The sequence below is a fragment of the Cupressus sempervirens genome, chromosome 10 (assembly GCF_028749045.1).
Source record: "Cupressus sempervirens isolate cs-2001-9-10 chromosome 10, ASM2874904v1, whole genome shotgun sequence".
Lineage (NCBI taxonomy): Eukaryota > Viridiplantae > Streptophyta > Pinopsida > Cupressales > Cupressaceae > Cupressus > Cupressus sempervirens.
In genome coordinates, this window is record NC_143127.1 from 748,261,281 (window position 1) to 748,274,461 (window position 13,181).

Consider the following 13,181-nt stretch of genomic DNA (forward strand, 5'->3'; position numbering starts at 1 on the left):
AGAAGAAAATAAGCTATGGGCCTTACATGTAGAGTTAAATACACAATATGAGGATAAGCTTAGAAAGGCCCTAATGTATTTAGTAGATAAGATTGAATGGCCTTGGTTCTTTGATCAGTTGGCATGAGTAATAAGTATATGAGAGCAACTAAAAACCCATGATGAAACCCTCAAGCCTATTGTTAACAAGTGGGGAAAAAGGGAAAAAGAAATCACCCTTTTATGTTATTCAGTTATAAGGTCTTCCAATGACCATATTGAAAAATTGTTTGATATTACTAATGACCTATCAGATTTTGATAACAAGAGAGTTTCTCTTCAACTAAAAATTATTTCTTTCTTGAATAAATACAAGAATAAAAAATTTGATCTGTTTCCTTGTGTCGTGGATAGAAAGAACCAATTGAAAAATAAGGATGAATGGAGTAAAGAACTGGATGACCTTTTCTGCATAAGGATAAATAAAGATGTTAATGAAAAGGGGCATGCTTGGTGGGCCACCATGACAGAGGAATTGGTTAAAATCCAGTTATTTTTTGATTCTTTGAGGAAAGAATTTGTTTGTTTTGAAAAGGAGGTTGATTATATATTAAAGAAAGAAGATGATATCCTGTAGTTCAGCTGGCTGGATGACATACAATTTAACACCTGGATGGCAGATATTCCTTCAAACTAGTAGTTAGAGGAAGGCATTTCAGATGATGATAGGGAACAAGAAGATGAGGTGTAGGTCATTGACACATCAGCACCAGAATTGAAGGAAGAAGAAGGTAAATAAGAAATAGTGCCTGCTCAAGGTGAAAGTAGTGAAAACCCACAGGAACAAACTAATCTGAAGGCATCACAAGATCACCCCTCATTGGCTAGCTTGGTAGCCATGTATTTTGAGGATTCAAAACAATGAGAGACAAATCAGATGTTGATAAGTACAATAGTAACAAGAACAAACCTACCTAAAAGAACATTTAATATTGATGGGGACACAACCCAAACACAGAATGGACACAATAGGAAAGGGAAGATTTTATTAACTGCGTAACTATGCTAATACATTCAGTATAGAGAAAATAGACTTCAAAACATGCCCTAAGGGCTTACAATATCATAAATCTAGGGATAAATTCTTCTCCCAGTACCTTCTCTCAAACTCCACTCTGAACTGCCTTTTACAATGCTAGAAATGTTCTTAAATAGACCCCGAAGGGTTAAGGATTAGGAATACATTCTAGAGGGTGCTAGTAGGTATCCACTGACCAAATAGAAGGTTCTAGAAGTTGCATTAGAATTCGGCACAAATTTAGAAGAATCTAGAAATGGTAACCGAACTTCTGGGAGGCATAACTTTTGAATTGTAGCTCAAATTGACAAATCGTTTACATTTTTGGAAAGATCTCGAAGCGCTCTATAACCCTATGGACCAGCTTTGCTCCTCCCCCATTTTCAGCCCTATTAAAGGTCACTTAATTCCCCTAACCTGACTTTGAAGCATTCTTAGGATATCTCCAAAAATTGAAAAACTGCGATAACTTTCAAACCGTGGGACCTTTTGACCTGATTCTTTTTCTGCAATGCTCTAAATTACAATTACATTCATCTAGACAATTTACACCTTCTTGTTCACCAATATGATGGCTCAATTACATACTCCTTTTTTTTGGCATTTACATGTATCCCAAGGTGTTCAAATACTCTATCCTAGAACACTGATAGTGGAACTGTGACAATTGGAACCTTTATTTGACCCAAATGGGTATCCAAAAATGAAAAACACATGAAACAAAAACTAAGACTAAGTAAATTTTCTTTTGGTTGACACAGGATTGCCCTTATACCTCTGGATGCTCTTGCATCAGACACCCAAGGTAGATTAAAAAGTGACCCTATCACTTTATGAATGGTAGAGGAAATCCCAAATGGGAAATCTCGGCTGCTGATATCCAAGTTGAGTCCTTGATCAACCATCCTTTCCACTTGACCAAATACTCTTCATACTACCTATGTTTGGTACTCCTACCCACATGATGATCTAAAATGTCTTCTATCTCCTCCTTTTTAGAAGAAGGAATTGGACATGGCTCTAACATTGGCTCCTCATCTGCACCATCATCATGATACTCTATTAAGTTTGCAATGTTGAAAATAGGAGAAATGTGAATACCATCTGGAAACTCCACCTCATATGCATTTCCTGAGTCATGTTTCTTCAGAATTTTGCAGGGGCCAAATTTCTTCATTTTCAACTTGTTGTAAGTACCGGCTAGAAATCTTTATTTTCATAAGTGTACCATGACTAGATCCCCTATTTGGAATTCCTTAGGTCTTCTATTTTGATCAGCCCTATCTTTATACTCTTGATTCATCTTTGTAATGTGTGCCTGAACCTCCTCATGCATACGCTTGATATGTTCAGCAAATTCTTTAGCTTTAGCAGTTATCCTCTCCCCTTGCTCTATCTTCCTCAATTATGGGGTAGTCCTTGGGCTACTTCCATATACAATTTGGAATGGTGATTTACCAGTACTCCTATTTATAGAGTTATTGTAAGCAAACTTCATTGGGGTAGAATCAAATCCCATCCCTTGGGCTTATCCCCAACTAAACATCTCAGCAAATTGCCCAAACTTCTGTTTACCACTTCTATTTGGCCGTCAGTCTATGGGTGATGTGTGGAACTGAATTTCAAGTTTGTTCTCAACTTTTTCTACAATGTTCTCTAGAAATACCCTACAAATTTAGAGTCTCTGTCAGAAACTATACTCCTTGGGAGACCATGTAGTCTTACCACCTCTTTGAAAAATAAGTCTGCAATACAAACATCATCATGAGTTTTGTGGCATGGAATGAAATGTGTCATTTTGGAGAACCTATCAACCACCACAAATACTGAGTCATTACCCCTGTATGTCCTTGGCAATCCAAGAAAAAAATCCATACTTATGTCTTCCCATGGCTTTGATGGAACAGGCAATGGATGATATAGTCCAGTATTGTGACTAAATGCCTTGGCAACTTGACAAATTTGACAACTCTATACAAACTTCTTCACATCCTGTGACATTTGAGGCCAAAAATAATGTTCTTTGAGAATGGCAATGGTCTTATCTAGACCAAAATGTCCTACCATCCCTCCACCATGTTTCTCCTTAATCAAATTTTCCCTCATGGAACTCCTTGGAATGCATAATTGACTGCCCTTGAACAACACGCCATCCTGAATCAGATAGTCTAACCACTTAGTTCTATCTACAGCAATAGGCTCTTTACAAGCTTTGCACGCTTCAGCAAAATTAGGATCCTCAGGGTACAGATTCCTAAGTTCATCAAACCCAACTACTTCAACCTATATTACTGTAAGCAACAATTGTCTCCTACTTAGTGCATTTGCAACCCTGTTAGATTTTCCACTTCTATGCTTCGACACAAATGTATAGCTCTACAAGAAATCTACCCACTTCATATGCCTCTGATTCAATTTACCTTGGCTATTTAGGTACTGTAATGCCTGATGATCAATATACAAAAAAAATTCCTTTAGCAATAAATAATGCCTCCATTTCTTTAAGGCCTGAACTATTGCATAGAACTCTTGATCATAAACATATACTTCTTTTTTGCATCATTCAATTTTTCACTAAAATATGCAATAGGCTTACCTTCTTGGCTTAATACAACCCTAATAGCACTACCACTAGCATCACAATCCACCTGGAACAACTTTCTAAAATTTGGAAGTGCCAACATAGGTTGTTCTATCACCTTCTTCTTCAGTATTTCAAAAGTTCTCGCAGCTACTGTAGTCCATTTGAACTCTTTTCTATCCCCTCTTATTGTGTCAGTTAGGGGTGAACATATGCCACTGAAATTCTTAATGAACTTTTTGTAAAAACTAGCCAAACCATGGAACAATCTTACCTCAGTAGCAAACCTTGGAGTAGGCCATTCCAAGATGGCTTTTACCTTCTCTGGATCCATTTTGAGACCTTCAGATGATATAACAAACCCCAAGTAGACTAACTCCATTTTTGCAAAGATACACTTCTTCAGATTAATTAATAGTTTCTCTTCCCTTAACCTTTCAAGGACACTAGGAATGTGCAATAAATGTTCTTCCAAAGTCTTGCTAAAAATTAAAATATCATCCAAATAGACAATAACAAATTTTCCCAAGAAAATCTTAAGTACCTCATTCATAAGATGCATGAAGATGCTTGGGGCGTTCGTCAATCCAAAGGGCATGACTAACCACTCATAAAGACCCTCCTTGGTCTTGAAGGAAATTTTCCACTCATCTCCTTCTCGAATCCGTATCTGATGATAGCCACTCTTGAGATCTATTTTTGTGAAGTACTGAGATCCACTCAAGCAATCCATAAGATCATCCATTCTTGGCAAAGGAAACTGATACTTGATGGTTATCCTATTTATAGTTCGAGAGTCTGTACACATCCTCCACTCTCCATCCTTCTTTGGTGCTAATACTGTAGGTACTACAATGGACTTAGGCTCTCTTGAATCAAGCCCTTCCTTAATAGCTCCTAATCCTGTCTATTTAGCTCCTCAGTATCAGTAGGAGTCATCCTATGAGTAGCCTTGTTAGGAAAACTAGCTCCTGGGATTAGATCAATTTGATGACTGACTTGCCTTACTAGTGGCAATCCTTCTGGAACATTATTAGAGATGACATCTCTAAACTCACCTAGTAAATCTAAAACTTCAAGTGGTATTTCACTACTACTTTCTTTATCTTTCCTAGGAATCAAAGCATAGCACATAGGCTGATGTTTCATGACATCTAAAAAATTTCTTCCATCAACAAGAAAAATCCTAGCACTACTACATACCTTTTCACCTTCCTTTTTCATGGGCTTCAATTTGTGGAAAACTCCATCCTTTGTTATAGAGTATGTGTTTGCATGACCATCATGTATTGCATGCCTATCAAACTACCACGGTCTTCCCAACAATAGATGGCAAACAACCATTGGAATAACATCACAAAGAACTTCATCATGGTAACTCCCAATTTTGAATTTCACTAAACATTGGTCACTTACCAGGACCTTATGATCATCTTTCACCCAAGCAATCTGATAGGGCTAGAGGTGTTTCTCCCTCTTGACCTTCAGCTTAAAGACCATCTCTTCTCACACCAAGTTATTAATGCTACCACCATCAATGATCACATTGCAACATTTATCCTCACACTTGCACCTGGTACAAAATAAACTCCTCCTTTGTCCTGGTTCAATCTCACCACTTAGTAGTACCCTTTCATTTACTAAAGTCTCTCCTCTTTCTACATCTTCTGAATGTGATGATTGTGCATCCTCATCCACATGAGCAACCCTAGCTTGACCCTTAGCTCTCCTATCTATCTTTCCTTATCATTGAGGGCATTCAAAGGAATGATGACATTCTTCATTGCAATGGAAATAGGTACCATAGAAGCCTCCTCTTCCTTGTCCACATCCTCTACCTCTTCCTCTCTAATTTCCAATGTCCTGATCATGGGAGCGGTTGAAACCCTCATTCCTCTGGTTCTTGATAGTAACTACATCTTTATTTTTCTTTTGGGTTTCATTTCGGCCTCTAGATGACCTACCACTACCCCTTCCTCCTTGACCATGCCCTCTTTGTCTCCCTTCAAACCTCTTATTTAGCTTCCCTTCAACTCATAGGGCAAACTGGTATGCCTCTTCAATGCTAGTCATTCTTACGAGACTTAATTACTCCTAGATGCTAGGTCACAACCCACTGATATAAAGAGAAACCTTCTCCTTATTTGCTTCTACATGCCCTACTCTAATCAAAAGTCAATAAAACTCCTCTATATATTCCTAGACTGATTTTACTGCTTGCTTTAACCCATGCATCTTCTTAAACAAATCAAGCTCATAGTCAACAGGAATGAATTGCTTCTTCAATTTTTCCACCATATGATCCCACCTTGTGATCTTCTCCTTTCCTCTTCTATTTCTTGGAAATTGAACCTCTTACCACTAGATTTTGGCATGGCCTTTCAGTTTGGCCTTTGCAAACTTAACCCTATCTAGATCCTTGATATCCTCATACTCAAAGTAATCTTCCATTTCATTGATCCAGTCGATCAACTCATCTGGTTTGAAATTTCCTAAAAATACACCCACATCAATTGTAGGTCTTTTCCCAAACTTAGTAATGGCCCTAAAAAGCCTTTTCTCTACCTAATTCAAAACTTCCCCATCAAATTCCCCTTTTGGTCCAATTTTTTCTTCTTCATTATTGTCCTCACTTTCGTTTCCTGCGGCAACATTTGTTCCTCTACGGAGCTCCTCCTGCAACACTTGTACCTGCCTTTGGAGGGCTCTATGCTCCTTAGGATTAATAGCTCCAAGCCTTCCACCATGCTCTCTTCATGGAGGCATCTTCTTAACTCAAACCCACAACCACATAGTCCTCGTACAAACTACCTCACAGTCGGCACTCTGTCTACACACTCGGGAAAACCAGCTCTAATACCACTTGATGGGGACACAACCCAAACATAGAATGGACACAATAGGAAAGGGGAAATTTTATTAACTATATAAATATGCTAATACATTTAGTATAGAGAAAATAGACTTCAAAACATTCCCTAAGGGCTTACAATATCATAAATCTAGGGATAAATACTTCTCCCAGTACCTTCTCTCAAACTCCACTCCGAACTGCCTTTTACAATGCCAAAAATGTTCTTAAATAGACCTTAGAGGGTTAAGGATTAAGAATACATTCTAGAAACTACTAGTAGGCATCCACCAACCAAATAGAAGGTTCTAGAAGTCACATTAGAAGTCACCACAAATTTAGAAGAATCCAGAAACAGTAACTGAACTTTCGGGAGGCATAACTTTTGAACCGTACCTCTGATTGACAAACCATTTACATTTCCAGAAATCTCTCAAAGTGCTTTATAGCCCTATGGACTAGATTGACTCCTCCCCCATTTTTTGTCCCTATTCAAGGTCATTTAATGCCCCTAACCTAACTTTGAAGCATTCTTAGGATGTCTCCAAAAACTAAAAAACTATGATAACTTTCAAACCGTGGGGCCTTTTGACCTAATTCCTTTTCTAGAATGCTCTAAATTACAATTACATTCATCTAGCCAATTTACACCTTATTTTTCACCAAAATGATGGCTCAATTATATACTCCTATTTTTTTGGCATTTACACATATCCAAAGGTGTTCAAATACTCTATCCTAGAACACTAATAGTGGAACTATGAGAGTTGGAACCTTTATTTGGCCCAACTGGGTATCCAAAAATGAAAACACATGAAAAAAAAACTAAGTCTAAGTACATTTTTTTTTGGTTGACACAAGATTGCCCTTATACCTCTGGATGCTCCTGCATCAGATACACCTAGCATTCTGTTGTGACCTTTTTGTCTTTTGTGTAATGTTTTGTTTCTTGGGCACTTGTCAAATCACAATTGCCAACAACTCATGCTATATAAATGAGTTTCCAAGGCATTGTGATGGTCCAAGACTTGTATAATTTTTGTTTCTCTTAAGAAAAGTACATATTTAGTTGGTCTAGTATAGTGTAGCTGATTCTGAGTTTATTTCCATTTTACTTTCTTATAACACATTGAATGATAGAATTAGCAATCTATTCTAGGTTTTAAATGGGTTTTCTATTGGTCATTGTATTTTTCATATGCAAAGGATAATACAAAAAGGTATTTACACTGAATTTTTGTCATATGTTTCTATCTCTAGTTTATGGGTTTTTTTACTTTGAAGTCATTTAAATAAGGTTTAATTGGCTAAATGCAATCTAGATGGGTTGTATACTATTCTTATTGTTGCTATTAATTCAAGAAGTTATATAAATGCTTCAATGAATCAGTAGGGTTTGTGAATTCATAAAGGGATACTTCATAAGAATAGAGATGGGTGATTACAATTGATTAATTCATTTACAAGTTATCTAAATTGGATCTCTTGCCAATGGTTATTACTTTGCCCAACGGATAAGGCACTAATCTCATGAATTAGAAGTAAGAAGGATGAATTCTGATACTACACATTAAATCAATTCATAAAATCAAAATCATATTTCCATTTTGTTCAAAGTCATAAATGTTGGTCAATACTTATTTCATTCACTCAGTCTCAAATGTGATGCTTCTATATCCCATATGGACTCCAGAATCCAGATCCTAAAACTGAAGTCTGACAAGTACTAATAGGTTCCTCTTCATTCTGAATCGGGTATTCAAAATCCATAAAATCTTCATCTTCATTTTGACTTTGAGACCTAAATTCCTCATTTATGTTGGAGTAAGTAGTAGAAGTGGAACCACCATCTTTTAAAGTGTTGCAAAGGCCTTGTCTTTCACATGTGGAATTCCAAATGGCCAATGACCTATCATAAGGAAAATCACTAACATTGTATTGAGTTACAAACAACCTCAAACAAGTTTCTAAATTTTTGTCTGGTTTGTTTCTAACATTTGATTTCAAAAACCCCAATGCACTGAAAACTCTCTCATCTTCCACCGACCCTAATATCATCGTTTGACATAAATCAACAAGTTTGAAATATTTTGATATTGAAGTACATAATACTTCACTCTGACTTATCCTTTTCCAGAGCCTTGTTATTGCACCAAGATCGAATGGATTCTCAAAGATTTCCATCTAGTTTTTCATACACAATGCAAAAAGTTTACATTGATTTTTAAGATTATTTGAATCTAAGATTCCTTGTATTAGTTGTCCATTACAATATGTATGCTTTGAGAATTGTGTTATCAATTCATCAAGTTTATTATGAAAAAAATTTGCATTGGTTGGATTATGTCCAAAGTGTTTGCAAAATTGAGGAAACACACAACTCATGACTTCAAGAATTTCTTCTCGAGGGAATCTTTCACAAATCTCACTTGAAAGTTGGTAGGAAATAGACTTCACAATTTCACTAACAAATTTAACAATCTTGTCAAAATCATCCTTTCTAACTAGTAGTACTCTACCTCTCTTGGTTGTTTTAGATTGGTGCATTAGTATTTCAAATCCTTTCACAAACACACATAGCTCATTTTTCCCATTGAATTGTAAAAAATTCTCAGCATGATTCAAATCTATAATTATCTCCCACCTTGAAAAAATTGGGCTATGACCTGAGAGATCTAAATACAAAAAAACCAGAGCCATGCATGTCATTTTAGGTAAATCAGAATACTCATGAATATACATAGTTCTATCTTGGGCTTTCTTAACAAGTTTTTTCATTAAATCCAGCATGGGGAGAAGACTGGCTAAAATTAATAGGTTCTCTATATCACTTAACTTATTTAACAAATTAGGAACTCTATCCACTGTAAGGTGTTGCTCATATAGAACTCCAATCAAGGATTGATATTCTGCTAGAACTTGTTCTGTTAGTCCATGCAAAGATATCCATCTGGTCTCAACATCCTTGAGAATCTTATTTTAGATTGTTGTTACTCCCTCAAAAAAAATCTTAAATTCTCCAAAATGTTTAGGACTTCTGCAAAAGTATGAGTGGAGCTCATGGATTAGATCTTCAACTTTTGACACTATAGGAAAAGTACTTACAATCTTATATGCTAAATTCATCCAGTGGGCCATGTAGTGTATGCCAAGCATGTAAGGTGCAATACTAGTTTGCAATCTTGGACAAAGACCAGTCCTTTGGCCTTGCATTACTGCAGCTCCATCAACTCCGACACACACTAACTTCTTTTCAATTGTCAAGTCATCCATACCACCAATTTCATTCAAAGCTTTCTTAACTTCTAAATATAAATTTTCTGCAATTGAATTGGCCCTCATTTTATGAACACAAAGTAGATTATCTTGACAAACATGATCTTTTAGAGTATATACATGCATACAGACCCAAGTAGTGTTATCTACCACAGTGAGTTCATCTAAGGATAATGAAATGAACTTGGATTCTTTTACTCTCTCCTGTACATTTTGTTTTTCCACTTCAGTAAGATAGCTTTCCATTTCCCATCCAATGTATATTGACCAATGTGACATAGGATAGTGAGGAACTCTCAAAAAAGATAATAAATTACCATATTCTAAAAAGTCTCTCACAAGATGCCGTCTAGATAGAATATGAAAAAAAACACTCATCTGAACAGTCTTTGCCAAGTTTGCATCATTGGCTGCATGTTGAAGCCTATCCTTGATTGGATTGCCACTACTACCACTACCAATTACCACTATTTTCTTGAAATTCTCTTCATATTCTATGGCATACTTAACATGAAGGCATTCTTCCTTTGATTTCCATCTCAATGCCGCTACTTCCTTTCCATCTATGATTTGTTTTTCATAAACCTTACCAATATGTTTTTCTATAGTGTTGAGCTTTAACAACAAATTTTTCTCTCTTTTAGTTTTCTAGGTACAAATCATACACTTGCATTCTGTTGGTGGTTCATCATTGATTGTGACTGGTTCAATAAACTAGTACTTTGCTACCCAATCAACCTAGAAAGTCCTTTTCATTTCCCACTCCTGTCCCATTTTTACATTTCTTTTTCTTTTCTTCCTACCAACATCAATATTATCTTCTGTTACAACATCTTCTATTGTTGGAACATTGTTATCCTCATTTGATGCATTTTGATTTAATTGAATAACAACCTACTCTTCTAGTGGTGGTGAGATATTGTGATTTCCTTCTGCACTTCTACTTGCCAAAGTTGGTGGACCAAAAACATTGTCAATTCCAAAGAAATCCTTTATGGTAGTATCTCTAAGTTTTCGGCATTTTGATGTAAGATTAATCCCTTCACTGCCCTTGGGGGTCTTACCCTTGTCACTTCCCTAAGACTAAAAAATATTAGTTACAAACTCACCCTCCCCTGACATCTCAATCCACTGATAATTTGTTTAAACTTTACTTCCTTGAGAATAAGCAGTATTACTTTCAGACTAGGAATTGAAACTTAAAGGAAAAAAGTTAAATTTCAAATCTGATTTTTGATAGTTGTTGAATTGACATTCCATGGCAAAGGAAATAGGATATTGACCTTAGGTGGTCAATATCCATGCATGCAAGCTTTAAAAACCATTAACGTCTACTTTTTGAAAAAATTCTAATGAAAATGAGATAAGAAAGGAAACTATAGATAAGATTATCATTAAATTAAACTACATAAGCTCAAGGAGAGTATTTTATAGCATAGCTACACATACCAGTGTATCACCACTTGTGGAAGTTATCTCTGGAGTCTGAGTCTTGTACGCGATGTGTCCTATGCTACCAAAAATTTGATGGAGTGCCAACAATATTTAGTGAATGTCTCATTGCTTGGGTGAATTCAGATTTATATACAAATCAGTACAATTACCAATTTACCATGCCAAACAAGCCAACTCCTCCACAACAAAATGAAAATGTGTTGGCAAAATGAGCTGACTCCTCCACTTCCCATAACGTGAAATGAGTTGACTCCTCTATGGTAAAATGAAACTAGGATGGCGAATTCTCCCATATTGCTTTAAATGAAAACTTGAAACCCGGTGAACATTCCATTATAAGCGTTACTTGGTTAGCTATGTGAAAGGTAAATACCGCCAGGGAAAAACTCAAACATAACATTTTTCTTGGCGATTACAATGCTAGGCAACCAAGTAAACCCAAAAAAGTTTGGCGACCAAGAAACCACAGAAGGGCTCAGAAATTTCCAAAAATAACACTGGCAAAATGTCAAATTCACCAAAATATGAAAATTTGCCACTATATTATACCCTAAGTTCTATCCAACTTTCCTTTGTTAACTAAGTGAGCTCGGTTAACACTCAACTTCTATGAAATTCTCTTCGACACCTGAGTGAAATTGGTAGACACTACCTTCTAAACTTGAAAAATACTAGAATGCTCAGCAAATACAAGAAACTATCTTCATCACTCGAGTGAGATCTACATACACTAATTTGTAAAGATATGACATTTTGTGTAACATTAAAGACAATATACAATTGATCAATTATTTTCAACAATCTCTCTCTTTGGAATTTATGGCAACATAAACATATCATAATACAATGAAATTTTAGAGGAAAAAATAGTAAGGAAAATATCCTTAGTTTCATTCTAATTCTCATCCATGAGAACTCCCTCTATTAGTGTGAACTATTGGAAATCTAATTGAAAAAGCTCATTGTTAAAGATCAAAGGGGAAGTCTGTTATTAACATAATGTTTTCAATCATTTTTTTTCGTTGATGTGAAACTTGCTATTTGTACAAATGATATTTTCTTATAAGATCCAAGTACTATCACTTAGTTGATTGATGAAGAGGATTTGATCAACAAGATGTAACAAGAGTACCTAAAGGAAAGGTTGAGTTATGATGTTGTAATGAAGTGCAAGGATCAGTTAAGACAATGGTTAAATGATGTATTGATAAAATACCCAAAGATATAAAGGTTAGTCACACTTAGAGACATTGGAGGAATAAGTTGTAACAAAAGTTGATTGCAAATCTTAAACTAAGTTCATTAGTGGGTGTCGAGCAAGCTAGTTGAAGCTGAGAAAATTCTCAACTGAAGCTAAGTAATAGGAAATTCTAGTGTGTGTCGAGTGATCTTTAGGTACCAAGTAAAATTTATGTGCTAAGCATAAAAAAATCTTAGTTGGTGTTGAGTGAACTTTAGGTGCCAAGCATCAAGAAAAATACAGTTGATGTCGAGTAACACAGTATGTGTCGACCACTAGTATTTCAATAGTGCCAAGCTGTTGCATTATTTTAAATGACAAATATTCACCAAATTTGAGCTGACTTATTGGTTACCTTAAATTTTGTGAACCAGATGAAGGATAAGGATGATGAGCTAGTGGCACAAAATTCTATTTAAACCATTTTTGGGTGAATTCAAAGGATTATTCAAGAAGTTTCTAGAGGAAACAACATATGGGTTAGATACAATGCATCCTACCTAATCCATATGAATTGAAATTAAAGAATGGACGAATTGAGTGGGAAAATGAACTCCAAGACTTCTATTTAAGGAGTCATAGACCAAGAAGAAAATGTTGTTCATTTTGCTACTGCTAAAGAGCCAAATTATGAAGTGGCTAGAAGGGTGTCAAGAAGAAGGCATCTTGGAGAAGAAAGAGAACATAGACTCTACTTCTATAAGTGGTCAAGAAGAGATGA